The following is a 27045-nucleotide window of genomic DNA, read 5'->3' on the forward strand; positions in this document are numbered from 1 at the left end:
CTAAGTTTAGGATGATTTGTTATAGCAACCATAGGAAACTAATGAAAATGCAAAAAGAAAATGTTGAGGCAGAGGAAGGAACAATGACAACAAAACATCCAAGAAGATTTTAAAATATACAACATATGCATAATTGGAATACCATAAAGAGACAAAAAAAGAGAATAGAGCAAAACACGTTTGAAATAATAAGGCAAACACCAAATCATAGATTAAGGATGCTCAGAGAACACTAAACAGAATAAATACCAAAAATCTCCACTTTGGCATATCCTATTCAAACTGCAAAAAAAAACAAAGAGTGAAAATCTTGGAAGAAGCCACGGCGGTGAGACTCTTTTCCATAAAGAAATAAGTATAAGAATTATAGCTGACATCTTAACTGAAACAATGCAAGCAAGAAGAAAATTCAATGAAATATTTAAATTATTGAAAACAAAACAAAGCTAGAATTCTATATCCAGTGAAATTATTCTTTAAAAGTGTAGGAAAGTCATAACTAATCCAATAAAATATAAAAGAAAATAAAAGGTATACAGACTAGGAGATAAATTAAAAATGTCTTTGTTGATAGAAGATATGATCATCTGTGGAGAAATAGCTGAATCAACAAGAACAACAACAACAAAAACTCTGGAACTAACAGGCAATAACAGAAAGTTCTCAAGATACAAGGTTAATATACAAAAGTCAATTGCTTTCCTTGTATCAGCAATGAACAAGTGGAATTAGAAATTAAAAACATTTATAATGTTAATATAAATTATATATTTTATATTATTAATATAATTAAAATATCACAAAATATTTAGCTATAAAGTTAGCAAAANCTATATGAGAAAACTACAGAACTCTGATGAACAAAATCAAAGAACTAAATAAATGGAGAGACAGTCCATGTTCATGGAATGGAAGACTCATCAAGATGATCCAATCCCGATCAAAATCTCAGCCAATTATTTTATGGAATCAACAAACTGATTTTTAACGTTTATATGAAGAAGATGATTCAAAATAGTCAACACAAGTTTGAAAAAGAACAAAATGAGAGAACTAATGCTATCTGACTTACTCCAAAGCGACAGTAATGAAAATAGACTGGTATTGATGAAGAATAGACAAATACATCAATAGGACTAAATAAAAAGTATAGAAATAGATACTGATAAATACAGTAAACTGATCTTTGATAAAAGATCAAAGGCAATACAATGGGACAAAAATAGTCTTTTCAAGAAATGGTATTGGAAGAGCTGGAAAGTTACATGCAAAAAAATGAATCTAGATATGGACTTTACATGTGGGTCACCTGAGTGGCTCCGTTAGTTAAGCTTCTGATTCTTGATTTCAGCTCAGGTCATGACCATGTGGTTCATGGGATTGGGCTCTACAATGGACTTTGCACTGGCAGTGTGGAACCTGCTTGGGATTTGGGATTCTCTCTTTCCCTCTTTCTCTGCCCCTCCCCTGCTTGCGCATATGTGCTCTCTCTCTCTCTCTCAAATTAAATACATAAAAACTTCTTTTAAAAGTTAAAATAATTTTAAAACTTCTGTCAAAAACGATGTCAAGAGGGGCACCTGGGTGGCTCAGTGGGTTGAGCGTCCGACGTGGGCTCAGGTCATGATCTCAGGGTTCGTGGATTTAAGCCCCGCGTCCGGCTCTGTGCTGACAGCTAGCTCAGAGCCTGGGGACTGCTTCAGATTCTGTCTCCCTCTCTCTCTGACTCTCCCCTGCTCATGCTGTCTCTCTCTTAGAAACAAATAAATTAAAATATTTTTTAAAAAATGATGTCAAGAGAATGAGAAGGTAAGCCACAGATTGGGAGAAAATATTTGTGAAAGATGTATTTGATAAAGAACTATTATGTAAAATATACAAAAAACTCTTAACCTCTTAGCTCAATTAGAGTGGCCAAAATCCAGGACACTGACAATACTAAATGCTGGTGAGGATGTGGAACAACAGGAACTCTCATTTACTGCTGCTGGAATACAAAATAGTACAACTTCAGAAGACAGTTAAGCGATTTCTTACAAAACTAAACATACTCTTACCATCTGATCCAGCAATTGTGCTCCTTGGTATTCGCCCAATGTAGTTGAGAACTAATGCCCACATAAAAACCTGCATACTTATGTATATAGCAGCTGTGTTCTTAGTTCATAGTTGTGTTCATAGTTGCCAAAACTTGGAAGCAACCAAGATGTCCTTCAGTAGGTAGAAGGATAAATAAACTGTGGTACATCCAGACAATGGAATATTATTCAATGCTAAAAAGTAAGGAAATGTCAAGCTATGAAGAAAAGATACAAAGGAACCTTAAATGCATTTACTAAGAGAAAGAAGCTAATCTAAATTAGCTACATACTGTATGATTCCAATTAACTATATCCTCTATGATATATGATACTCTGTAAAAGGCAAAACTATAAAGATAAAAGATCAGTGGTTCCAGAGATTGGAAAGGAAGAGGCAAGGGATGAAAAGGGAGCACACAGAGTATTTTTAGGGCCATGAATATACTATGTATAATACTATAATGATGGACATATGTCATTGTACATTTGTCCAAACCCATAAACTCCATGGCACCAAGAGTGAACCCTAAAGTAAACTATGGACTTTGAGTGATAATGGTATATAAATGTAGGTTCATCAATTTTAAAAAAAAGTACCACTCTGATAGTAGATGTTGATAGTGAGGGATGTTATACATGTATGGTGGGTAGGATATATATATGAAATCTTTGTACCTTCCTCTCACTTTTTCTGTGAACCTAAAACTGACCTAAAAAAATAAAATCCTTTTAAAAAACCTTTCTCAGACAAACAAGAACAGAGAAAATTTGTCACCAGCAGATACACTACCAGAAGTTTTTTAAGGAGAAGGAAAATAAAATAGATCAGAAACTCAGATCTACATAAAGGAATGGAATCAACAAAAATAAAATCATCATTTTTCTTATTCTTAATCTGTATGTGACAGAATTTCAGGTTAATTAGTATAAGAATAATAACAGAGTATATAATCCCAAGCCAGTAAAGCAAAGAAAGAAGTGGAATGAAAAATATTGAAAACATACTAATTTTAAAACGAAAAATGTAGGGATGCCTGGGTGGCTCAGTTGGCTAAGTGTCTGACTTCGACTCAGGTCATGATCTCATGGTTCATGGGTTGGAGCCTCGCGTCGGGCTCTGTGATGACAGCCAGTTCAGAGCCTGGAGCCTGTCTTCAGATTCTATATCTCCCTCTCTCTCTGATCCTCCCCTGCTTGCGCTCTCTCTCTCTGACTCTCAAAAATAAATAAAAAACATAAAAAATTAAAAAATAAATAAATAAATAAAATGAAAAAAGTAATAAAGTATAAAATGGAAACAAAAATGAGGCAAAGTAGAAAATTTTAAATAAATTATTGGAAACAAGCTCATATAAACTGCCACAGTAAATATAGAGAGAATAAACTTTCTGGTATTTTCAGGTTGCATTATACACAGCATTATATACAATTTAAGGACAAAGAAGGGTTGAAATTTAAAAGACTAAAAACAAAAAAATATGAAGAAAAGGCTACCTAAAATAAAGTGGCTATATCTATTTACCCAGAGGTAGCCAAACTATAAGATTTTGAGGGCATTCCAGACCACCAAATCTGCCTAAGATTTCTAAAACCAGCTGTGAGTCTGGGGGCACTCATATCTACACTTGGTTTCCATAATTTTCTAGAAGAACTCATAGAATTTACCAAGAGCTTTTATACTCATATGTATGGTTTTTTATAGAGAAAGGATACATTAGTTAAAGTCAGGGAAGCGGGGCGCCTGGGTGGCTTAGTCGGTTAAGCGTCCGACTTTCGCTTAGGTCATGATCTCGCAGCAGTTCGTGGGTTCGAGCCCCGCGTCGGGCTCTGTGCTGACTGCCACCTCAGAGCCTGGAGCCTATTTCAGAGTCTGTGTCTCCTTCTCTCTCTGCCCCTCCCCTGCTCACGCTGTCTCTCTCTCTCTCTCCCTCCTAGAAATAAATAAAAAATATTAAAAAAAATAAAGTCAGTGAAGAGAAGAAACACATAGGGCAGAATCTGGGCAAGTTCCAAATGCAAAGCTCTGATAGTCATCAGGACATAGTATTCTACAGCACTGATGTATGCCAATATAAATGGAGTATTGCCAACCCAGAATTTCATCTCATCTTTGGTGTCCAGAGTTTTTACTACAGCTTCATTACTTGACTGATTTCCCAAGTGCTTGAACTGACTCTCCAAGCTTCAAGCTTTCCTCATATTTATGGAAAGGAAAAAATAAAATCTCTAGAATTAGAAAAGAGAGTAATTTCAGAGCTGAAACCAGTGTAAAAAAAAGTAAAAATCTAATAGTAAGCTTAATCAAAGAAGAGTTGATTTTTTAAGAGTTGATTTTTTTTAAATGCAGTTTATATAAAACTTTGGTGTGATTAATTAAAAAGACAACAGATGAATAAATGTTAAATAAAATCATAAACAAACATTAAACTCTTAAAAAGAATAGACAAATACTATTATAAATCTATAGCAACAAATTAAAAAACAAACAAAACTGATTTTTTAAAGAAATTCCAAGTAGTTCTGTAACTATAAAAGTAAATCTACAATTGGGGCGCCTGGGTGGCTTAGTCGGTTAAGCGTCCGACTTTCACTTAGGTCATGATCTCGCGGTTCGTGGGTTCGAGCCCCACGTTGGGCTCTGTGCTGACTGCCAGCTCAGAGCCTGAAGCCTGTTTCAGACTGTGACTCCCTCTCTCTCTGACCCTCCCCTGCTCACACTGTCTCTCTCTCTCTCCTAGAAATAAATAAAACATTTAAAAAAAATCTTAAAAGAAAAAAAAAGTAAATCCACAATTATACAAGTTCCCATAGAGCAAACATCACTCCCAGATAGTTTTACAAGCAAGTATTACCAAAATTTCAAAGAACAGATTCTCTAACTTCTTACAGAAAATAAATTAAGAAGGAACCCTCTCCATCCCATCCTATAAAGCCAATTTATAGCTCTGGTAACAAAATTAGATATCTAAATTTAAAATGTGAAAACTACAGATCCACCTCACTCATGAATGAATATCATGAACATAATATTTTCAAAAAAATTGTGTGTAAAAAAGCAACATATTGCAATTAAGTTATATCTTGGAAATGGCAAGGAAGATTTAATATTAGAACACCTATAAATGTTGACCACTACCTTAAAAGACCAAAGAAAAAAAGATCATTTCAATAAAGCAAGAAAAGAAAAAAAAAATACCCTTGATAAAATTCAACACATTCATCATTTAAAAAAAAAATCCTGAGTGAATTGATAATGTAAAAAAGATAACTAATCAACCAAAGAGTTCCTTAAGGTAAGGAATTTTGTTCATAAGTATATCTCAAGTATCTAAAATAAGGGCTGGTAAATAACTGGTGTTCAATATTTATTTTAAAAAATAAAGACATAGGGAAATGTAAGAAGCTTGCTGCTATTAGAGTATTTCCCAGAAAGAAGCATTAACTGAGAAACCAGATGAGAATACCCATTATTATTACTTCAGTTGAACACTGTATTGGAGGTCTTAGTATGTGTGCAATCAGAAAAGCAAAAAAAAAAAAAAAAATTAAAATCATAAAACTTGGAAAAGAGGAACTAAATCTCCTTTTGCAGATTATAGACTTTTTCACAAAGAAAATACTTAACACTATAAACTCAAAATAATAAAAATGCATTTTTAACAAATGATGCTTAGATGTCAAAATAAATTCCATTTATAAATTAGAGTCAAATGTGAAAAATAAAAATAGAAAATAGAAATACAACATGGGGTGCATTTAAAAAGGGAATTGCTTGCTAAATATATGACTCATCAATGCATACAGGAACTCAATATTTCTTTCTTCCACAAAAATGTAATTCTTCTCTAAATCAAAAATATCACATAAAAAACTAAAAGCAAGTACCAAAATGGGAAAATATTTAAAGTGTTTTTTTTCAAATAATTCAAAAAGGACTGTAACAAAATGGGCAATAGACAAAACAGACTGTTCACAGAAATTTAAATGGAAATAAACGTATTAAAAAGATGTAGCTTTGTTAATGAGAAAAAAACAGAAGGTAAACAAAAATTTATGTTTCTGTATTTTTGTCAAATTAATACTATTGATTCATATAGCTTATAAAAATTAGTTTAACCATCCCAAAGAACAACTTGGTATTGTTCAAACACTCCTTAACACATTCATTTTACCTAGATGAAAAATACAGGCTTTGGAATGGGTCAGTCCTTGGTTCAAATTCTGACTTTAACTCTTGCCAGTTTTGTAACTCTGAGTATATAAAATAGGAAATTAATACCTAGTGCATTGGTATTTGGGAGAGATAAATGAGCTAATGTTTACAAAGGGCTTAGCTCAGGGACAGACCTGTAGAAAGTGCTCAATAAATAGTCATTATCAATTTTAAATTAAGAGTTCATCTTAAGATAATGATGAGCGATGTTCATTTTAATAGTAAACAGCGAATACATTTATAATAACTGCCAAATAATCTAGATATATAACAGGTGACAATTAAATAGCTTAGATGAGCTTTTTTTGTAGTCATTAAAATAAGGAATATTTGCTGTCACTGGAAAATATTATTGCTGGATGAAACACACTTGTAATTATAAGTCCAAAATTAGTATACTTTATAAGTGTATGTGTACATGTGTGTTCATACATACAAACTCAGTTGAAAACCCGAGATGGTGAGGTGTGTAGGGATTGTTATTAGTATATGTATTGATTCCCGGTTATAAGATTTCTTATCCATACACTGGGGTTCTTTTTCCAAACATTAACATACATGAAATGTTTCTTTTATAAACAAAGAAAAATAATACATATGCAATAATTATACCTATAAATAATACTTGCCAAAATCACAGGTATTACAGTATTTTCTTGCCTGTCATTACATTTCTTTGTATCTTTTGGCATAAATATTTTAACTGGTTGTGATTCATCACTTATTTTTCTTTCATAGTATCACCTTGCAGGGATAAACTTTCTGCTTGTTCCTGCGATACCAGATACAGACAGGGAGTCATTAAGCAAGTAACTTTGTAAAGATACCGTATCCTGGATTTAACATTTACTCCCATGACAGAATTATTCATGAGATTTAGCAGAGGAGGATCAATTTAGGTGAACTGGTATTACTGAGAGAAAAGCTGCAATAAGTTTTCAGCCATTTCTCTGTAATTCTGGTGTACAAAATTATTTAAACATTCTCTCATTCACATTTTAGGATCCAATAGTAAAAATTTTAAAATAAAATTTTGGACACAGCAATATTTAATATCTATAGTGCCCCTTCAAAAATATCACAAAGTACATTCCTGCAGGCCAAAGTTTTAAAGAAAAAATGTCTGCTTTTTAGTTCACTGAATTTATTAGAACACCTTCGTTTTTACTTTATGACTTGTACTGGGCTGAGAATATAACGGTGAGTATGAGTGGAGAGTTTCTGCCCACTGGCATTTTTTAGTCTGGAAATCAAACCAATAGGACATTCACTGTAGCTCAGAAAATGATGATATCCTTCCCTCACAAGATCTGATAGTATTCACCTCATGTATTAAAGACTCTCAGGGGTGCCTGGGTGGCTCCGTCGGTTAAGCGTCCGACTTCAGCTCAGGTCATGAACTTGGGGTCTGTGAGTTGGAGCTCCGTGTTGGGCTCTGGGCTGACAGCTCAGAGCCTGGAGCCTGCTTTGGATTCTGTGTCTCCTCTCTCTCTATGCCCCTCTCCTGCTCATGCTCTGTCTCTGTCTCTCAAAAATAAATAAACGTTAATTAAAAAAAAAAAAAGACTCTCAAAGTTTCGAGTGCATAAGAATCAGAGCTTGTATAATGTGGAGAGGCCCAGCCCTCTCTCCAGAGACTTTGATACAGTGATCTGAAAAAAGAATTATGAGTCTGCAGATCTAACAAGAATTTAGGTATTCCTGATACAGATAATCTGCATTCCACACTTTAGAAAACAGAATTTGATGTAACCAGTACTTCTGAATTTTGCAAAAGCAGGAAGAGATTAGACCTGATTTCAAATTCCTTGAAAGCTCTTTCTGGTTTCCTGGAATGATTAAACAATAATTGTAAGATTTAGATATAAATAGAACATTACATAATTTAATGTATAATTTAAATTATTGTACCTGAGTGGTTGGTGCAACCACCTTGCTGGTGATTATAGCAGAGTGGCGAGAATGCCTCTGATATAGACTGAATGGCTGTGCCCCACCACCACCCCTGAAGTCATATGGCAAGTGTGATAGTATTTGGAAGTGGGACTTTGCCGGGGTGATTACGTCATGAGGGTGAAGCCTTCGTGAATGTAATTTATACTCTCATAAAAGCACTTATACCTGAGAGCTACCTTGCCTCTTCTGTCATGTGAAGACACAAAAGTTGGCTGCCTCTGAACCAGGAAGTGGGCTCCCACCAAGCCTTGAATTTGCTGTGGCCCTGAACTTGGACTTCTTAGCCTTCAGAACCACGAGAGAGTATTGTTTATAAGCCACCCAGTCTATAGTATTTTGCTATAGCAACTAGGCAACTGGAGCTAAGACTAAGGCAGCACCTGACTCTCCTTTTGAATGGGGCAGAAACCCACGGTGCCTGAGGTCAGAGTTGACTGGTACTACCAACGAAGCAGTGAAAAATCCAGCTGTGTTTTGGGTTCATCAAACAACCTGAACCATTTTTCAAACCTTTTGGAGTCAGTAAAACTAAAAGCTCATTTTGCCAAGCACTTTCACCCCTAATTTTTAAACCCATGTGTATTTTAAGAGAAACTTAATCCATATGTTTCTGATTCATTTATACTTAAATCATCAAAATGTTGTTTTGTAAGAGCTATTTGATGTCCAAGGTTTTCTGAGCTTTGTAAACCTCTTGTCTTAGAAACAGAATGCTGTGTTGCGCCAGAGGGTTGAGTCCTGGTTAAAACGCCAAAACCGGGAGGTTTCACTGGGTTCCGCATTCACCACAGAAAGCTTCCTCTTTCGATCAACACAAAACAAGACCAAACCCCAGAGGCTGGTTGACACTATTCTTACTCTATCATCACACTCTCTTTCTCTTCATGTTGTAGGAATGTACTGAAGGGTCTGAAGTTTTGTTTGGTGTTTATGAAGCTTCTCCAGTAGGATGATGATACAAGGCTTCTATAACCTTGGGGATTGCTCAGAGCTGTTCAATTACCATGCAAAGCCAAAAACACAGACTTTCGAAATTTAAAACATACATTCAGACAGAAAAAGAGGCAGTTTATGTTTCAAGAGGGACTCAATTCTTTCAAAAGGTGTCCGTCTATCTTTCCATTTTTAACTTCTTAGTAACAGAAACATATTTGGACAAGGAAAGCTGTTAACTGATGCCTCTCTGTAATTTTTATTTACAAAAAATATGATCATTAATTTCATTGTATTAAATATATGAATTCAATAAAAATACATTTTCAAAATTATTTCCACTCAGTGATTAGAATATCTTAGCAGGCTTTGAGGAAATCACAACATGGTTTAAAATCATTTAATAATCAGTTTTAGGATCTTGTAAAATATACATTGCACTATGTGTTACATGAGGGATGAAGCATAAATACATCATAAAATAACTAATGATACAATTTTCTTTGAGTCATTTACTAATTTTTTTAAGTACTTATAAAATACACCATGAAGTATTATCCAGATTTTAAACTACTGGTTTACAGAACATTCTGCTTCTTGTTTCCTTTCCTTCACAAGGAAAATCCAAGGTCACTTAGCTTGCGGTTTGGAGTCCTACAGGGTTTTCAATTTTTCTTCTCCCTTTGGCTGAACTTTTTGATAAAAATGAGACACTGGAGATTGTGAAACATGAATGGATTTCGTCCTTGAGTTTTGCATTTTAGTTAGCCTTATAAGCTTGACTTTCCGAAAGCTTGATGGATACTGTTAAGGCTTCAATCAATTTTAAGTGTTGGGTTTTATGATTTTTCTCTAATTGCTTATGCAGTCTTCTCCGATTCATTAAAAAGGTTTTGCAAATAACGTAAGGCCTGTTGCTTTAACAAATAAAAAACAGGCTTATTATTCTGCCTATAATTGAACAATAATTACAGTGTTGATTATCTTTTGTTGGGCTTGCTTAATAACGCCCTAAGCAGTTTAGTGGGATTTATAGCTTCCAGGATTTGGACAAGAGGTCACAGAGGTCTTTACTTTTTGCCAGCTGACCTTTTGTTTGAGTTTAAATTAACTCAATTGGTGCTGCTTTTTATATCTGCTCTCAAAAGTCAGGCTTGTACATTACATAGACCTCTTCAGGTATCTAATAAAGATATTTATTTTTTATTAAAATTGTATTTAAATATCTAGGTGACTTAAAAATAAGATGAACTGATGTTTATCACTGCAAACGCAGTCATGTAAATGACAGATCTGCCACATACATCAATGAATATTTAACTGTTCTCTGCAAACCCTTATAAATATCGGTTGTTAAAGTAGGTATTTTTCCTTTGTTTTATAACTTTTGTTTTTAAGTTTACTTATCTTTTTACATTTTTTAAAATGTATTTTTATTTATTCTTGAGAGAGTGACAGAGCACAGGCCGGGAAGGGAGACACAGAATCCAAAGCAGGATCCAGGCTCTGAGCTGGCAACACAGAGCCCAATGTGGGGCTCGAATTTACAAGCCTTGAGATCATGACCTAAGCCGAAGTTGGATGCTTTACCAACTGAGCCATCCAGGTGCCCCTAAGTTTATTTATCTTGAGAAAAAGAGAGAGAGAGGGAGGGAGAGAGAGAGTGCAAATGAGGGAAGGGCAGAGAGAGGGAGAGAGGGAATCCCAAGCAGGCTCCATACTGTCAGCACAGAGCCCAATGAGGGCCTTGAGTCCACAAACTGCAAGATCATGACCTGAGCTGAAATCAAGAGTCCAACACTTAACCAACTGAGCTGCCCTGGCACCCCAACGCTTTTTTAATTCACCTTTCTGATACTCTTAAATAAGGCTATAACTATGTTCTTTTTTTAAACAAAAACAAGTTCATAATAATTATATCTGATAATGATAAGCAAAACCTAAATATTTGAAAAAAAAAATCCTTGCCTTTCTCATGTAGTCTTACCCGCTAGCCTGTGGAACAGGAAGAAAAGACTTTTATAAGTAGTTTTAGGATTCACCCACCAGTGTGCTGAGTATCTGCCACATACATACCTGATTTTACAGAGATAAAGGAAATTGGTCCCTGCTGTCCATAAGCTCAGGGTCAAAACAAGAATATTGTTTTCTCCTTTCAGTATTATATATTTCCTTAGACACTGATCCAAGTGTTTTCTGTCATATTACATAGCTTAGGCCTCCTAGGGCAGGGTTTAAAAATATTCACGACTTTTTGTAGAGGAGAAAGCGGTGTTTCACCTTGTTATTATCTGTGGCTCTTCCCTGACTGAACAGCACCACCTCCCAGTGAGGGCCAATACTTTTTTGGATGCTTAGGTCTAATGTGTCTGTTGGAAAGTCAGCTCCTACCTTAGTTACCATCATCAGCAAACACCTCCTGCGGAGATGGGCATATCATTGTATTTACTGCAATAAATGTACAATAGTCTGATCCCACTAGTATGATGCTTGCTCGGACAGCTTCAAATACAAATGTTTTTAACAGTGTGAGATGAAAAAGAAGTATGGGTTAAAGGGCTCTGGACTTGGAACCAAATATTTTACCACCAAATGTTTTACTAACTATACGTATGGGCATATTTTCAATCTTTAAACTTGTGACCTTACCTGCAAAATGGGGACCATACTTATCTCACAAGTTTCTTTCTGTGTTTGGCGACGATTGAGTGAGATTCATATAGGAGAAAGTTAATGGCACCGTGTCTAGCATGCAGAAAGCAATCATTAAACATTAATTGGATCAAAGCAGAAGGAAAGTATCTACTATTTCTTTAAGTAACAAGTGTCATGCACTCAGCTGTTTCCTGGAAAATGAAAAATGAGCAAGATGGTATTCCTGCTTTTGAAGAGCTCAGTTATATTTACTCGAGTCTAGAAACTAGACAGTTTCTGTACTGCTTGCTCATCTGTCACAAGCTCCATCTACCAGAGCTTCCTCCACCCAGCTGGTCAGATCATCAGAAAGGACTATTGTCGTCAATCAGGATAAAAAATTAGTTGCTGACAATCCCTTTGCATTTGTTCTCTGTCCATCAAGAGATTAGGCTTCAGAACTCTTATACAGGTTGTTGAAAATAAAGTGTTCTAATTTCCTAAGAATAAAAATATTTTTTCCTTTTTTTTAATATTTAAGAGAGTGAGAGAGACAGAGAGACAGAGATCATGAGCAGGGGAGTGGGCAGAGAAGTGGAGACAGAATCTGAAACAGGCTCCAGGTTCTAAGCTGTCAGTACAGAGCCTGATGTGGGGCTAAAACCCATGAACAGTGAGATCATGACCTGAGCGGAAGTCCAATGCTTCACCGACTGAGCCACCCAGGTGGCCCAAAATACTATTTAAATTCTAGAAAAATAGTAATAGTTCTACTACTTATTTTCTGGGTAGGATGCACTTGGACAAGTCTCTTCTTATGTCTATATTTCTCATTTGATAAAGAATAGATTAGACGAGATAGTTGCTAAAATCCCTTCTAATTCCAACATTCTCTTTTTTATGACTCAGGCTACTATGTTTTGAAAAATAAATCCTTCCCAGATAGGTGACTAGAGAAGACAGAGCAGGGGTGCCTGGTTGGCTCAGTCGATTAAGCCTCCGACTCTTGATTTCAGTTCAGGTCATGACCTCACAATTTGTGGATTTTAGCCCTGTGTCAGGCTCCACACTGCCACCATGGAGCCCGCTTCGATTCTCTCTCTTTCCCTCTTTCTCTGCTCTTCCTCTGCTTGTGATCTCTCTTTTTCTCTCAAAATAACTAAGCAAACTTAAAAAAAAAATCTAAGTTGAGAGTAGCTACAGTGTTACAGTCAGTGCTCTAAATAATAAGCCTAATTAGTATTCATAGTTATCTGAGAATGGAAAGTTACAACACATGTATTTAAATTCTTTTCATGGTGCTTTTGGCTGAATTATGGGTGATTACAGTGGTTTGGGGCACTTTCATCTTTTTGGTTGCACATTTTGTATCCATGTTAATACGGAATATGAGTGCTTTTAACATTAAAATGCTTAAAAAGCTCTGCAACTTATAATACATGGACTTAGACAAAATATTTAACATTTAGAACCTCAGTTTTTTTTTCTTCTATAAAACAGAGCCAAGAATACCAAGCTAACAACACTTTTAAGTCCTTATCACAGTGCCTAACAAGAACCCAGTGAAGCTTTTATATTTTAATTAAGAAATTAAATATGTATATCTTGGCATAGAGTTATTGACTTTAAACATATTCATTGAAATATTTGATAAGCCTACCCTATACACACATACTTCATTAAAATGGGCTAACAAAAAAGTCTATATTCCTTTTTCTAGAAAAGCTTATAATCTATCCCAGGAAACGAGACATAAGATTCAAGAAAGATTGAACAATAATAAAGTAGTTGTTATAAGAGTTTCCATAAAACAGTATTTGGTAAATAGCAAATTAGTGGCAAGACAATATTTATAAATGGAGTCAGAGACAGGAGACATCATGGTTAGAAAAGTCTGTGTGGAGCAGCTGACAAGCCAGGTTAATGTAAATTGCTCAGATTGATGCAAAATGTGAGAATATCACTGTATAAGCCAGAGGAAAAGTTTGCAGAAAAACATACAATAGCGTATATATGCATGCACGCACGCGCGCACACACACACACACACACACACAAGAAGCTTTTTTTAGGATAAATTATAGAAATCACCAAACACAGTGCCTGACCTGTCATCAAACAGATAATTGTTACTTCCTATTGCAGAAGCCATGAATTTGTAGTCCATCAGACAAATTAAATCCACATACACATTTATTTTAGCCACATCTTTTCCTTCTCATAACCCATGAGCCAGCTTTTAAAAAGTAGAGGATTTCATAATTTAAAAAAAATCTGAGTCTCTGGTTTCTCTTGAAAAGTCCTAAAGATTTGCTATAACTGAGCCTGCATTTCCTTAACACCAATCTACTGGGACTGAATAGTTGCAGCTGCTCCCTTTAAACTTGACCTCAATCACTAAGGTCTCCAACAGCTAGCTCAGTTGGTGCTCTCGGATGTACTTACACCCAGTGCAGACACTGGTTACTGCTTTGTCGGGTTTGGCATTTGCAACACCTCAAACCCTGGAAAAAAGGCCCATTTGCTCGTCTCCTGGGAGAGGAGAGACCCATCATGGTGGACCCATCATGAAAATACCTGGGTCAGGCTGGGAGGTGAGTGATCAGGGAAGCTTTGGAAGGAAAAAATACCAAAAGGCATCTTCCCTTGTCTCCTCCTGGCTAATACCTTTCAGAGTAGACAGATAAGATGGCTTTTGGTTTTTCTCACCACTTTAAGCTCTGAAGGGCTGAGGCCCAGTGAAAAAATTCGCTGGTTCTAATGTATGTTTTGAGGGATGAGGTTGCCTTTCTATTGCCTTTTGGTCCCCTCACAAAAGGCAGTTAGGAATTGAGCGCAAAAGTCCTAGTGAGAAAAAAATGAGTGGATATTTAGAGGTAATGTACTTCGGTATCTCTTCCAAATCTCATTGGAGTGATAAGTAGCTTAACTGGCTGCAAAGCAGGGACCAACACAGCTGTTCCCATTCCCTCTCTCTATAGGTGCCTTAGATGCACTGAAGGGATTCTATAGCCTAAATAATACTGAGCAACCCTATTTTCCCTGAAAAGTTTAGCCGATATATGCATATATTTGTCCCAAATGTCAAGATTCACTTTAGAGTTGGCCATGTAGAACACCCCCAAAATAATAAAATCATTTCTATGACTAAAAAGACTAGAAAATTCCATGGAATTTTTAAAATAAGCAACAGCAATCCAGAGCTGTCATGTGGAAAATTCAATGGTGAGAGCAGAACCAGAATGAAGCACGTCTAGCAGCAAACTAAAAATTCAGATCTAGTATTGAGCTGTCATGCAGTTGCTCATATATGTATTCTGGGGAGACAGAAGGAAAGCTAGGTGCAGCAAATCGGTGAATCAACAAGAGTAGAACTGGAACATTAGGCTGTCATAGCCTGCCACAATCAGTTTTTATGGAAGAAAGGTGTATTTTTGGTTTCGCCACTCATGTGACACAGCAAAACCCTAACTTAACCAGACAGGTGAATATAATGGCCCTTGTTTGGTTCAGCAAAGTCTTCAGATATTTTCCCTCACATTCAAAGATGATACCATATAGTACTTTAAGCATTAAGAATTGCCAAAATAGTGTAAGACGGGGCATTTGCTAGCAAGTTTCTTAACCCTTTTATGCCCCAGTTCTGCCTTTATCAAATGAAGAAAATAGTCCCAATTCATGTGGCTGGTTATCATGTATTTAGTGGGGAGTCTAAGTCATAGTACAGGTTCAACATCATAATTATTGTTTTTCATATAGCCCTCTACCAAAAAATAATACTTCTAAAATTTTTAAAAATGGAAATTATATATTCACATAGTAATTTATGGTGTTATAGAATTTTTTTTCACTCTCAAAGAACAGAGTAAATAGCATTATTCTTATTTTATATGTAAGAAGTCCAAGGCAGAAATATTTAAGTGACTTAACCAAGGAAAGCACAGGACCATGGTAGAGCACACACCAAAGCCTGGGGCTCCCCTCACAATTCTGTAGTGCCTTGTCCCTGTGATCAAATAAGGACTGAAAAGAAAGTGTCCCCAAGACACTAACACAGAAAAAAATTAAACTCCATGTGGTTACTTACACAACAATTTTGTTCTAAGACAGTGAACAGAAAACAGAAAAATCACCTCTGAACTGAAATGCTCCTTGACAGATGTGCTGAATGTTAATAAAGCATCATTTACTTGCTTGTGTACAGGGTGCTCTGAAGACTATCTTATAAGTAACCAGTTTTAGGCAGTGAATGATTTAACCCTGTTTCACAAAGTCCTCTTTCCAAGCACCATGATGACTGAGATATCAGTGTACAACTTCCATCTTTGTGACAACTCATGAAGTTACTTTGTTCGGTTTCTTTCTGGAAGAAATAAGAAGAATATTGTGGCCCCTTCGGAATTTTATGTGAATTGTGGGTGAATTAAAGTACTTACGGTTCTCCATGGAATATTCCTGCATTAAGATGCCAACTATAATGTGTCATATTCCATCCCTCTTTCCGCAAACTGACATTGGACAAATATTTTCTAAATACAGACAAAACTAATAACATGGCTCCATTAAATAAATACTGTAATTTTGGGACCCATAACATAGGTTACTATAAACATGGCTTTCACCTTCAAATTCCTCTTTTTAGCTACGTATAAAGCTCCTAAAAGTTCTTAGAGCTTAACATATTATGAAATACCTTCTCAAATATTTCCACGGGTGCTTGGGTGGCTCAGTTGGTTAAGCATGCGACTCTTGATTTATGCTCAGGTCATGATCTCACGGTTCGTGGGACCCAGCCCTGTGTCAGGCTCTGCGCTGACAGTGTGGAGCCTGCTTGATATTCTCTCTCTCCTCTCTCTCTCTGCCCCTCCCCTACTCATGCTCTCTCTCTCTCAAAGACAAATAAACCTTAAAAAATTGAAATATTTCTATAAGTATATTAAAAACCATTGCTTCAGAATAATGCACTATAAATTAAAATGTACAGGTCACATGGCTTTCTCCCCACTTACTATATTCAGACTGTTTTTCCTTTTATTTTCCTTAGAAATATGTACTTGGAGCCTTTACTGCAAGCAATAGAAATATCAGAGAGTAAGTGCCATTGTTCTACAGCTATTGATTCTTCACTGTTTAAACTAGAATGAATTAGCTCAAAGTAGGCATTGGTTTATTTTCTTATTTAATAAATTAAATATCCATGATATCAGTGACTGTATTACCAAGAGGAAATCCAACTTTAATTCTTAATTCTTCTTAATATTTTTTATTGTTTATTTTGGAGAGAGAGAAAAAGCAAGCATGGAAGGATCAAAGAGAGGACAGAATCCCAAGCAGGCTCTGTGCTGTCAGTGCAGAACCTGACATAGGACTCAATCTCATGAACCATGAGATCATGACCTAAGCTGATATCAAGAGCCAGGCATTTAAACAGCTGAGCCACCCAGGTGCCCCTTTTTTAAAAATGTTTTTAATATTTATTTATTTTGAGAGAGAGAGAGAGAGAAAGCAAGTATGGAAGGAACAAAGAGAGAAGGAGAGAGTGCCAAACTTTGGTTCTTATATACCATTGTGATTTAATTTTCAGTGGAGACTTGAACACTTTTGATTTTTTTAGAAAATATGTTGAGGTTTGATATTCTGGTCCTGTAGTTTTAGATAGCATACGACTTCAGTTGTACTTAAAAAAATTTTTTTTAGTTCTAGCTTAAATTATATCATGACATTTCTATTATTTAGATTAAAAACAAACATATATAAGAAGCATTTCGGACATTAAAGTAAGCAAAATTCAATTTTTATATTTTAATTTGATAGCAGTTGCTGTTTTCTAAAAAGTGGAGTGCTATGCAGTTATATTTTCTTTGAAAATTCTTCTAAAATTAGAAAATATATATATATATTTTTCAGTGCACTTGCTCTTTACTCTGCCTCCTGCTCTCATTGTTTTTGTTATCGTCAATGATAGTCAACAGCTGTACTTTGTCACAGAACTTATTAGCAGCTGTGAAATGCTACTGTCCTAAGTAGCAGCATTTGTTGGCGACTCTTGAGATGTGATTACTATGATAATGAAATTCAAAGGATTTAGACAGCCTTCAGTCAACATTTACTTGAACCTATTGCTTGCAAACACTGAATTCACCACACTAACAAAGCTTAATCTAATTGAAGACATAGAATTTAGGTGCTCAATTACTTTTGTTGCATACCAATAGGGACAAATTAATGCCATATAAACTGAGTATTAGGTCTGAAGGTGACCAAACAAAAGAGTGAAATAATCCAAAGGAGACTCCCATTTGGACCAGGAAAAGGGAATGGCGGCAAACCAAGGGCATCTGGAGATTAATTAGCCTTAGGACAGTAGTACAGAAAATATTGACAATAAGACTGAAAGATAATAATGAAGCACACACACTCTGATGCACTTTAGTACCATATCTTCTTACATGTCTGCAAACCAAGAGAGAAGATGCATCCGAGTAAGTCATTTCTTGGACAGGAAAATGTCTAAACGGAAATGGAAATAGCATTGCATAATCTTAGATTTGAAGAAGATGGAGCCATAAAATAATAACATCTAAAAGTAACTAAAGGTCACAGCTAACATCGTACTCAATAATGAATGAAAGCTTTTCCTCTACAATCAGGATCAAGGCAAAGATGCCCACTCTTGTCATTTCTATTCAACATAGTACTAGAAGTACTAGCCAGAGAAATTATTAAAAAAAAAGAAATACAAGGGATCCAAACTGAAAGGAAATAAAATATTCTCTGTTCTCAGATGGTATGTAGAACTCTCAAAATTCCACACACCAAACAAGCAAGCAAACAAAAAGCTGTTAGAACTAATAAATGAGTTCAGCAAAGCTACAGCAAAGCTACAGCTACAAAGCTACAAAAAAAATCAAAACACAAAGATCATCTGGATTTTTCTATATTAACAATGAACAATACAAAAGTTAAGATAATGATTCCATTTATAATAGTATCAAAATGAATAAAGTACTTAGGAATAAACTTAACCAAAGAGGTGAAAGGCTTGTATGCTTCAAACCATAAACCATGGCTGAAAGAAACTTTAAAAGACACAAATAAATGGAAAAAACATCCTGTATTTATGAATTGAAAGGCTTAATACTGTTAAAATGCCTATATTATCCAAAGCACAATCTATAGATTCGGTGCAATCCCTATCAAAGTCCCAATGACATTTTTTTGCCAAAAAAGAAAAACTCAAGCTTAAGTTCATATGGAATCTCAAGGGACCCTTAATTACCAAAACTATCTTGAAAAAGAAGGACAAAATTGGAGGTCTCACACTTCTGATTTAAAAACTTGCTATAAAGGTACAGTAATCAAAACAGTGCAGAACTGACATACAGACATGTAGACCAGTGGAATAGAAAGTCCAGGAATAAACCTTCACATATATGGTCAAATGATTTTGAACAAGGGTGCCAAGACCATTCAATGGCTAAAGGACAATCTTTTCAACAAACGGTATTGGGAAACTGGAAATATAGAAGGAAAATAGTTGGATACTTATATTGACCATATACAAAAATTAACTTAAAAAATGCAACAAATGCCTAACAGTAAAAACCAAAACTTTAAAAAACTCTTAGAATAAAACAAGGAGAAAAGCTTAAATAGCATTGGATTTGGCAATGATTTTTGGGATATGACATCTAAATAATTGGCAACAAAAAACAAATTTGACTTCATCAAAAATTAAAAGTTTGTACTTTAGGAGTACCTGGGGGGCTCAGTGGATTAAACATTGACTCAGTTTAGGCTCATGTCATGATCTCAGGGTCTGCTTTATCTCTCTCTCTCTCTCTTTCTCTCTCTCTTGTTTGTGCATGTATGCTCTCTCACTGCCCTTCCCCTGCTTGCACACATGCATACTCTCCCTCAAAAAAAATTAAAATTCTGTGCATTAAAAAATAGTATTAACAAAGTGAAATACAACCCATGGAATGGCAGAACATATTTGCAAATCATATATCTGATAAGGGGTTAATACCCAGAATATATGAACTCCTACAACTCAACAAAAAAAAACCTTTTTTACTCTTTTTATTTTTAAAATTTACATCCAAGTTAGTTAGTATATAGTGCAACAATGATTTCAGGAGTAGACTCCTTAATGCCCCTCCCCCATGTAGCCCATCCCCCCTCCCATAACCCCTCCAGTAGCCCTCTGTTTGTTCTCCACATTTAATAGTCTCTTATGGTTTGACCCCCTCGCTGTTTTTATATTATTTTTGCTTCTGTTCCCTTATGTTCATCTGTTTTGTATCTTAAAGTCCTCATATGAGTGAAGTCATATGATATTTGTCTTTCCCTAATTTCACTTAGCATAATACCCACTAGTTCCATCCACGTAGTTACAAATGGCAAGGTTCATTCTTCTTAATTGGTGAGTAATACTCCACTGTGTGTGTGTGTGTGTGTGTGTGTGTGTGCGTGTGTGTGTGTATACAAAGATCATATATATGGTATATATATACCATATCTTCTTTATCCATTCATCCATCAATGGACATTTGGGCTCTTTCCATACTTTGACTATTGTTGATAGTGCTGCTATAGACATTGGGGTGTATGTGCCCCTTCAAAACAGCACAACTATATCCCTTGGATAAATACCTAGTAGTGCAATTACTGTAGTAGTGCAATTGCTGGGTCATAAGGTAGTTCTAATTTTTTGAGGAACTTCCATACTGGCTGCACCAGTTTGCATTCCCACCAGTAGTGCAAAAGGGATCCTCTTTCTCTGCATCCTTGCAAATATATGTTGTTGACTGAATTATTAATGTTAGCCATTCTGACAGGTGTGAGGTAGTATCTCATTGTGGTTTTGATTTGTATTTCCTTGGTGATGAGTCATGTTGAGCATTTTTTCATGTGTCAGTTGGCCATCTGGATATCTTCTTTGGAAAAGTGTCTATTCATGTCTTAAAAAACACATTTTTAAGTGACCAAAGGACTTGAATACACATTTCTTCATAAAAAGATATATACAAATGACCAATAAGCACATGAAAAGATTCTCAATATCACTAGTCATCAGGGAAATGTAAATCAAAACCACAAGGATATACCACCCCACACCCATTAGGATGGCTATTATAAAAAAATAATAACGAGGCACCTGGGTGGCTCAGGTTGTTGGGCTTCCGACTTTGGCTCGGGTCATGATGTTGCAGTTTGTGGGTTTGAGACCCATGTTGGGCTCTGTGGTGACAGCTGAGAGCCTGGAGCCTGCTTCAGATTCTGTTCCCCTCTCTCTGATGCCCCTCCCTGGCTTGTGTTCTATCTCTCTCTCTTTCTCTCAAAAATATATAAAAATGTGTTTAAACATTAAAAAAAATATTGGTGAAGATGTGAAGAAATTGAAACCTTTGTGGATTGCTGGTAGGAATGAAGAATGGTGCAGCTGCTATGGAAAACAGTATGGCAATTCCTTTAAAAAAATAGTAATAGAATTACAAGATCCATCAGTTCCATTTTTTAGTATATATGCAAAAGAACTGGAAACAGGGACTTGAATAGATAAGTATATACCCATGTTTATAGCAGTATTACTCACATAAGTCAAAAGGTGCAATCAACCCAAGTGTCTGTCAGCTAATGAATAAACAAAATGTGGTATTATACTTGCACTCTCATATAAGTCTTAAAAAGGAAGAAAATTCTGCCACAGTTTACAACATGGATGAACATTAAAGACATCATGCCAAGTGAAAGAAGCCAGTCCCAAAAAGACAAATACTGTATGATTCCCCCAAATGAGGTACCTAGAGTAGTCAGAATCATAAAGACAGAAAGTGGAATGGTGGTTGCCAGGAGCTAGAGGAAAAGAGGTATGGGGATTTAGCATTTAATGAGGATAGCATTTCAGTTTGGGAAGATTAAAGAGACTGAGGATGAATGGTAGTGGTAATTACACAACAAAGTGAATGTGCTTAACTACACTAAACTGTACATTTAAAAATGTTTATACTGTATGTTTATGTATTGTACTTTTTATCATAATAAAAAGCCAATAAAATAGTAAAAACTAGAAAAGGTAGCATCTATAGGAGAAAAATGAAGGAAATCACCATTGTTTTGTCTTGATAAAAGAAAGTGATTCTTGCCATCAGATAAATGCTTTCTTTAGAGGGATTCAATTAGACACTGCAAATGGAGAAGTTGAAAAACAAAACAAAACAAAGGTAACCCTAAAGTAGCCCTAAAATCCTAAAGTAACATCCATGTGTTGGAAAATATAAGATTTTCACCTTGACAATGAGTGGTAAATGAAATACATAAAATAATACAAAAGGAGAAAATAAAACAGAAAGCAGAAGATGGATTTAAGTTAGATCAAATGAAGTAATGGGACTAAGCAGAAAACAAATAGGGAAAGGAAGAAGAATCTTAAGGCAAGGGAACTTCCATAGGACTTCTGCTAAAGAAATGGATTTATCTGGGCTTCTGGGTGGTTCAGTCAGTGGAGCTTCCAACTTAGACTTAGGTCATGATGTTGCAGTTCATGTGTTCAAGCCCTGCTTTGGGCTGTGTGCTGACAGCTCAGAGCCTGGAGCCTGCTTCAGATTCTGTGTCTCCCTCTCTCTCTGCTGCTCTGCTGCTTGCTCTCTCTTTTAAAAACAAATAAACATAAAAAATTTATGGGCTAGAATCCATAGCCATCTTGAAATTGTTTGCCTTAATACTAGTTTTAAGAGTAGGCTTTATTCATGATTTTGGATAAACTGTATCTTTCATTGGTTCTCCAATATATTCCCCCACTAAAAGGACAATATAATATAATGGAAACATTATTGGCTAGAAATTGAAGGGTGTGGAATCCAAGCTATATTGTGTGCCCAGTTTCCTGATTTGGGGCACATCATTTAAACTCCTTGGGTTTCAGCTCAGTTTTCTTTGTTTCTTTCTTCTTTCTTTCTTTTTTTAATTTCAAAGAAAGAAAGCATAAAAGAGGGGAGGGACGGAGGGAGAGAAAGAGAAAAAGAGAGTGAGAGAATCTGAAGCAGGCTCCACGCTAAGCACGAAGCCTGACACAGGGCTCATTTCCACAAATCTGGGATCACTACCTGAGCTGAAATCAAGAGTCAGATACTTAACCAACTGAGCTACCCAGGTGCCCCTCAGTTTTCTTATTCATAAATTAAAATGTTGGATTAGAGAAGATTTAAGACTCCTTCCTGATTCCCCATTTTGTGATTTTATGTGGCTTCAAATCTCTTTGACAGGGAATGAAAACTATTCACAATTTTTTAAAAAAGGCTTTCAATGCAAAAATTGGCACACATAATATTTTGACCGAAAATAATAGTTATATTCAATCAGTATAAATGACTCATTTTCCTGCTATGACATATAGGAAAAGGGTGAATGGATTAAGATATTATTCAGTTTCTCAGATTAAGTGCAATGTTATCCACATAGTGGGGTCAGGGGAAAGTAGAATACAAGGAAGCTGACTACCAGTTTCACAGGCTTGGCCAAGTGTGATTCTACCATTTTCCTTACAGAAGGACAAATAAAAATGTGCACAGGAAGTATCTATGAAAGCAGTGGCTGTAGAGGCAGATCTATTTCTCAGTATTTAAAAGCAGTATCACTATCAAGGAGGTTTACTTTCAGTATATTGGCCCATCAAGATACCCCAATATCACCACTCACTTCTGGATTTGAGCATTCAAGTCTCCAAACCAATGTCCAGGGCTCAGGAAGGATATGATTCCCTGACACTTGACAAAACTAGTTTCGGGAAAGTGCAAGACTTGGCTTGGCAGAGAAAAGAGAATCCAACCAAGGGAATGGGATTGGAGGAAACCAGGAGATAGGAGGGGATGAATCCTGCAGAAAATCAGAGGGATTCTGAAGAAGTAGCAAGTCTGCTCAAAGGGAAGAATTGAGACATTAATGACAGCCTCTCCTTGTTGTTTTAGGAATTTTTTTATTTAAGGATATTGAGCCATATATATTCTTAAAAGTCTGTAAAAATGATTTCTCAGGGAGTTAACTAGCTGAGATTCTAGGACACCTCCAACTTGATTTTGGAAAAAAATCTTACATCAGATAGATATCTTTAAAATCATTTGTTGACTCAAATTTATTATGCCAATTGTTGTGCTAGATGTTAGAAAAACCTGTCTGTTCTGCTCTCGAAGAGTTCACATGTTTATAGATGAGACAGGTGCAGAAACAATTATAAAATTTTATGGAATACTCAGAGGGTATTGTGTGAGCATTGAATGGCACTTTAACTCAACCTGAGTTAGGCAGGAAGACTTTATTGAGGAAATTACACCTGTGCTAAGTCTTCAAGAAAGAAATGTGATTAATCAGGGACAAGAGTAGGAAGGGTACAAGCTGGAACACTCGAAGCTACAAGGGAAGCTTGAGCAATGATACAGGTGTGAGAAACAGCAAGTTGCAAACAATGTGTTGTTCCTGGGCCATAGTTACATGTATATTTGTGTATGGTGGTTCAAGACAAAAATATTGCCCCTGTGTTGTAGCAAAGAGAATAAAAACTAAGTAAAGATATTGGGACAGAAGATCATGTAAAAGATGACCTATAGTAACAGCAAAGACGGAGAAGAAAGAATACATTTGAGAAATATTTGGGTGGGTAAATCCTTGAGACTTGGTCACTAATAGAGGACAGAGAGGGGAGAAGAATTCAAGGAGGCCCCCTGAGTGTCCCACTTTGGTGACTGAGTATGAGTAGATGGCAGTACAACTAACTAAGAGTTTGAAAAAGAACAAACAAGTTGGGAGAAAACAGTGAGTTGGAGAAAAACGAACTACCATCAAGCCATGTCTTCAATATGAATGGACATTTGTTGCCCCATCAATCACCCACTAGACACCCAGAAGGCATATTTGCTGAGGGCATATGAAAGACTGAAACAAGAAGAGAGTTCTCCGGGCTCTCAATTTGCAAAATGCCTCTGATAAAATATATTCACAAGTTTTTACCTTCCTTCTCCACCACGAGGAGTAAATGTCTACTCTGAGACCCATGACAGAAATAAAACAAATGATAAAGCAGGTATAGTGAATAACTGAAAAATAACAACAAAAAAAATAAATGAAAATGAAGTTATAAGCAATATGTGGAAGAGAGGGGGCACCTGGGTGGCTCAGTTGGTTAAGCAGCTGACTTTGGCTCAGGTCATGATCTCACAGCTCATGAGTTCGAGCCCCGTGTCGGGCTCTGTGCTGATGGTTCAGAGCCTGGAGCCTGCTTCAGATTCTGTCTCTCTCTCTCCCTCTCTGCCCCTCCCCTGTTCATACTCTGTCTCTCAAAAATAAATAAATTAAAAAAATTTTTTTAAATATGTGGAAGAGAAGAGAAAAATTCTCACAACACAAGAATCACAAGATTCTCACAGAATCTTGCACGATCTTTCACTTCCTCAGACAATTCATGCAGTGACTGATATGTGTGTCAAGGAAGACCTACAGGCTGCACATGCTTTCATCTCTTAGTCTCCTGGAAAATAAGGCATTACTCCCATCTTTATTTTTATCAACCTCCAGTGGGCAAATTATTTCCAATTCCATCCTCACCTCCTTACTCCACAGACACTAGGGTTTTCAAATGGCTACATGACTAGTAGACACCAGATGCTTATATTACTGTAGGGACTGAAGACTCTGGAGACAACACGAGGCAGCAGTTGGCACTTTTCTGCTTGGTGAAGTCTAAACCTCTTCCAATTTACATGGTGCTCCAGGAACGTGAGGCACTTTACCGTCTTTTGTATTTTTGTGAATTTAGGGAGCCAACTATTTTATCAAAGATCATTCAAAGAAGGGAAAAGATAGATTGGCCCCTCTTCCTTAAATGTCTCTTTTTGTAAAGCCAACATGTTCACAAGGCTGCTGTGGCCATTTGGGGAAATAGCAGGACAGATATATATAAATTTGAAGTAATTGCAACCATTTGCAGTAATCCACTAAAACAACAATACCTCTGTAAGTTCTAAAATCTGCTATGATGGTGAAATTTCAGTAATCACAGAGCACTGATTAATTTTTCTCTGCCTATGCCTTACTAGGCATTTAAAGAAATTTAAAGAAATAGATTCAGGAGCCCCTGGGTGGGTCAGTCAGTTAAGCATCTGACTCTTGATTTTAGCTCATCATGACCTCATGGTTGCAAGACAGAGCCCCATGTCAGGCTCTGTGTTGGGTGTGGCACCTGTTTAAGATTCTCTCTCTCTCTCTCTCTCTCTCTCTTTCTCAGTCTCCCTCTGCTCCTCTGCCCCATGCAGGGGTACACTCTCTCTCTCTCAAAAAAATAAGAAATACAAAAATACAAAATACAAAATAAAAATTGATTCAAATTTCTCATTTCCCATCAGTATTGCTTGCCATCATAATGTAAGTATCATGTCCATTTTTTATCAAGTGTAACCCAGTTAGGATGCTATTTAAGCCCTAGACTCCTTAATAGGTAATAATTTTTTCAAGACTCTGCAGCACTACTTAGCACATTCAGCAAACCAGGAACCAAATGAATTGACATAAATCATGGCTTGAGACGCAAATGAGAATATGGACCACCAGTTCAGCAATGTGAACATTTGTGATCAATAAGGTTTTCATTTGCACTATTAGAAATGTCAAAGATGATTTCATATATCATTGTATATATGAAAATCAATGTATAAAACATTCCTGGAAGTTGTCTTTAAAGAGTAGCTCTCAACCAATCTCTTTTCCATCATATTTATTTTAACAGCAAACACAGAGGATCACTTTAGCATAAATAACTTCATTCTACCTCTGTCTTTTTCTTATTTATAGCCTGGAACTAAATCTCATAAAAATGATAGGACTCTTTACCTCATGCCAATTGCTTTCCTTGGAAAAGACAGAAGAGGACTCCAATGTTTCTGTGGCTCCAGATAAAGGAGCACCGAGGTTGGAGAAGGGTGAGATCTTTAGAGCAGCCAATCAAGAGTCAAGGCAAGGAATGAAAATTGAAAGAAGGCCCACAGTCACAACCTGAGGGTGAAGACCAGTGGGGGACATACTTCTGAAAACTATACCACAGAAATCACACACCACCTATCAGGAGTCTAGAAAGCCAGGAATATAACATTACCAAAGCCAAGACCAGAAATATAACACTAACCGGCAATCGGTCACAAAAGATTTCTGTCTCTCCCTCTCCCCTTTCCACATCTCCCTC

This window comes from Crocuta crocuta, unplaced genomic scaffold (genome assembly GCF_008692635.1).
Source record: "Crocuta crocuta isolate KB4526 unplaced genomic scaffold, BGI_CrCroc_1.0 scaffold409, whole genome shotgun sequence".
NCBI classification, from domain to species: Eukaryota; Metazoa; Chordata; class Mammalia; order Carnivora; family Hyaenidae; genus Crocuta; species Crocuta crocuta.